The 4,408-nt window shown below is 41.4% G+C and overlaps 1 pseudogene across 1 annotated transcript in view; it reads right to left on the reverse strand.

Moving 5' to 3' along the window:
* Positions 1 to 416: 416 nt before the first annotated feature.
* Positions 417 to 4,408, reverse strand: part of LOC308093635 (extracellular calcium-sensing receptor-like) — a 20,223-nt pseudogene continuing 16,231 nt past the window's right edge. The window contains exons 6-10 of the transcript in view: positions 3,439 to 3,645; positions 3,058 to 3,333; positions 2,032 to 2,258; positions 1,813 to 1,936; positions 417 to 1,330 (exon numbers count right to left, since the gene is read on the reverse strand). The product of the transcript in view is annotated as an extracellular calcium-sensing receptor-like (transcript). The remainder of the gene's footprint in view (positions 1,331 to 1,812; positions 1,937 to 2,031; positions 2,259 to 3,057; positions 3,334 to 3,438; positions 3,646 to 4,408) is intronic.

Below are 4,408 nucleotides of genomic sequence, written 5' to 3' on the forward strand. Positions count from 1 at the left end.
ATTGTTCAACTGAGATAGGCAGATTGTTACAGATTGTGTGTGAAAGAGGGAATAAAAAAATGCACAAAAACACAATAATGTTTTGTACGTCCTTAGCTTCATGAAGTTGGGATTTGGGTAAAAACAAAAACGGCTAAGCTAATTAGGTAAAAACGTATTTACGGTGGAACCTTTGAAAGTAAAAATAAATCACCAATATAGCCTTTACGGGAACATTTCACCAACATTTCTTTATGATACTGTAGATAATAGATATTTACATATCTGACTGATTACTGCTTTAAGTTGAATTATGTATAAAACCAAATCTATTAATAACAAGGTATCAGCAATCAAATCTATTGTTATAAAATATATATATATATTGTTATAAAACATACAGAAAATGTGTAATCATTGAACTTCTGATTAACCATCTACATCTTGGTAGCACCTCGACCCATGATGGCCTTCTTAGTGTTTCTCTCAGGTTTCAATATGATTATATAACACTTTGGGCCAAATAGTGCCACCAAAATGCCAAAACTAGATGCTAAAATAGCAAATACCTCCACTGCATCCGCATATTTGCCTGGAGAGCTGATATATGCTGGGATGAAGGCTATCCACACGGCACAGAAGATCAGCATACTGAAAGTGATTAACTTGGCTTCATTGAAGTTGTCTGGAAGATTCCTTGCCATGAATGCTAGGACAAAGCTGAGGAGTGCCAGTAAACCAATGTAACCCAATAATACTGCAAAACCAACTGTTGATCCCACATCACACTCATAGACTATCTTATCACTGTGGTATTGTGTGTTTTTATAAGGAGTTGGTGAGGCAGACACAAGCCAGGCTATGCAGATTATCGCCTGGATGGAAGTAAGAGCCAGAACTGTTCCTCTCTGCTGCATAGCACCAAACCACTTCATAATGTCTGCACCCCCAGGCTTGGAGGCCTTGAACACAGCCAACACCACCATAGTCTTTACCAGGATACATGAGACACACAGCACAAAGCTGATCCCAAATGCTGCATGCCTCAGCTGACAAGTCCAGAGCCTGGGACGGCCAATGAACAGAAGTGAACACAAGAAACATAGTATGAGTGATAGCAATATTTGGAAGCTGAGTTCTGAGTTGTTGGCGCGTACCATGGGTGTGTCTCGATGAGAGACGAAGATTCCCAGGACAATGGCACAGATAAGTGTGCCTAGCAATGAGATGGTTGTCAAGGAGATACCCAGGGGCTCATGGTAGGAGAGGAACTCCAGGCTCTTAGGGACACAGTGGTCACGCTGGGGACTGGACCAGAAATCCTCTGGACAACTAGTGCAGTCTGTAGAGTCTAAAGACAGCTAGATGCAAAAGATAGACATGAAGATTCTAAAGATAACTTACATTGCTATACATCCTAGTATACTATATTCTACTATCCTACCATCTTACTATAACTATTCAAACCTCTGTCCTTCGTACTGTCTGTCTGTCCTCATCCATTCATCTCCTTGGTATATATGTATGTGTGTGTGTGGCTTTAATTACAAAACAGTCTCATCAATTGTGTCAGCAGAAACCCACAGTAGCACTCAGCGTGCTACAGTGACATAATGACCAACTGGCGGATGGACACTTCTACACAGATATGTGGCCATTCTTATGCATTTTTCTTCTCAGTGGGTTGGTACGTAGTTCTGAAAATGATTGAAGCTGATTTATTACTTTTCCCAAATGTAAGCTTTTCTGGTTGCACTTGCAGTCCCTTGTCGCAAGTCTGCACATAGTTTGGGTGAGAATATCCCTAGTTGTGGACTAGTGATGTAAACCAACCTGTCTCATTGCTGATCTCTCCCTCAGAACAAGCAATGCAGTCAAAGCAGCAGACAGGTTCCCCTTTCCTTCTTGCCAAACGGGTTCCGGGGGAACAGCTCTCACTGCACACTGACCAAGGAGGCTACAGAGGAAAGAAACAACGTCCAAACTCAATCTACACTCAATTACATTCACATCATGAGCTCAACATTAGTTATTTTATAAAGTTGAAGTCACTTTGCGGATTCCAAGCTCCAGAAGATTTTGTGTTCATCAAGGATGAGTTCTTCATCTCCGGAGGCCAACTTCTTAACCACACCTACATTCTGAACCTTTGTACTTGCATCAGGGAGCCACACCCAGTTCATGACATCATAAATTGATAATGGATCACCATTCTCATCAAATGATACATCATCACCAAATGATGTGGTGAAGTTGACCTTTTCCAGGTAATGCACAAGCTAGAAATGGTGATGAACAAAATTAGGAAAAACAAGACACAAAACAAAACAAAACAAGACAAGACAAGACAGAAGACACAAAATTAGGAAAAACAAAACAAGACTGCTCCCAGTGTCAAGTATTATTCCGTTATTGCTGACACCCTATTGCCTTATGCTCCCTTATTACTGACTCCCTACTGCCTTATTCTCCCTTATTACTGACTCCCTACTGCCATATGCTCCCTTATTACTGAAACTACTGCCTTATGCTCACTCATTATGACTCCCTACGGCCTTACAGTATGCCCCCTTATTACTGACTCTTGACTGCCTTGTTCTCCATTATTACTGACTCCCTACTGCCTTATGCTCCCTTATTAAGGTAGCTGCATACACCAGAACTACCAACATCAGTTCGGTTCAGCTGGGGTCCCCAAACTGAAAAAACGGTGGACAGACATAATGTCATTTCATACTTTCTTGAAGCAAGACCCCACCCACCATCGCCTGTGCTGTTTCGCACTGACTGAAGCAGTGTACACTAAAGCCAGCTAAAACCAAAGCAGCACTGTTGGAACAGATGGTTAAATTAATATCTGGATATCGCGACTGCGTGCGCTGTGGGAAATTTCTGACGGAGGTGTGGAAGTGTTGTCCTTTCTAGCGATAGGTCGTGTTTATAAACTAGAAAACATTTCCTGCGATGCAATTAGTATTACTTTACGTACATCTTTTCACTAATGTTATATTTTAATTTTCATTACTATTTTAAATTAGACTGCAACTAGAAACATTAACAGGTAAATGTATACCCGACCTGCCATGGTTGTATTGTCTGCAAACTGGCACAGCTGTGCCCAATGAAAGGCCCTCTTCCTGGCAAACATTGCAACATGTCATGGAGGGCATGGGCCAGAGCATACACAGCCTTGTATACATTATACTCTGGTCTGAGGTTAGACACATCTAGTAGTGCAGTTTCAGCTGTTCCTAGGTCCTCTTGTCCAGTACACACCCTTCCACCAGCATCCACCCAATTTGTCGGAAGGGGTGCAAATTTACACCGAAATGTGTGCTCCCAAAACTGCCTCACCTGAAGAAACACAAAGACTTATACATAGATAAACCTTGTAAATGTTTGAAAACAGACATCAGTGTGAATTTGCAGTTTAAATACTAAATGAAACAAAATACTCACTACACTATTTTCATGGCTGTTGTCAGGGTTATTGGCAGGATGTATTTTTAACAAGAAGTCCTTGAGACCTGGTATCTCTCCTCGACGGATGGCGATACCCAGGGTGCCTCTCAGGTACGGCATGAAGTTAGGAGTCTGGAGCCCTGTATATGATGTCCACGCCTCACTGGCCATCCATTGCAGACCTGTCACATTCTGCTTTACCACCTATTGTGTTGAATAGCCTTGGATCAAGACTGTATTTTATCGAGTCTGACTTTTACTTTCGTATCTATGATAGTCTTGGGCTTCACCCCCAATTGTCACTGGACAAACATGCGGAAAGCCTGTACTTCTCCGTACATGTAAAGAAAAAAAACATATAAAGAGGCTGACCCTGTAGCCCCGGATGTTAACTCGACATTAGGAACCCCTGTGCACTGCATTAGCCGGTATTTTTCAATAGTATGTGTTTTAATCCCGTCTGTGTCGGATTCTGTCGGAAGTTCCCTGTATTCCTATTCCAAAATGGGCGGTAGTGACGGGGCGCATCCGGTGAAAGCCAGTATTACACTCAATGTAAACAGGAAGTAAACGAGGGGGAAAGAACTGGCGTTCAGGCACAGACGGGATTGAAACACATATCTATTGAAAAATACAGACTAATACAGTGCACAAAGATTCCGAATGACGAGTTAACATCCGGGGCTACCGGGTAAGCATCTTATATGTTCTGAGAAATACTGTGCGTACTTTACGGGCGGATGTCCAGTGACAATTGGGGGGTAAAGCACAAGACAATCGTCGATATGCAAAATACATCTATGATAGTCTTGATCCAAGGCTAGTGTTGAACAAAATATATTGGGGTGTATACTATCGTCGCTGTTGGACAGAAACCTTGTCCAAACAGTTTCAGGAATAATGGAATAATAATAATAATAATAATAATAATAATAATAATAATAATAATAATAATAATAATAATAAT

Source organism: Gymnoscopelus braueri (genome assembly GCF_963280865.1).
Source record: "Gymnoscopelus braueri genome assembly, chromosome: 10".
NCBI classification, from domain to species: domain Eukaryota; kingdom Metazoa; phylum Chordata; class Actinopteri; order Myctophiformes; family Myctophidae; genus Gymnoscopelus; species Gymnoscopelus braueri.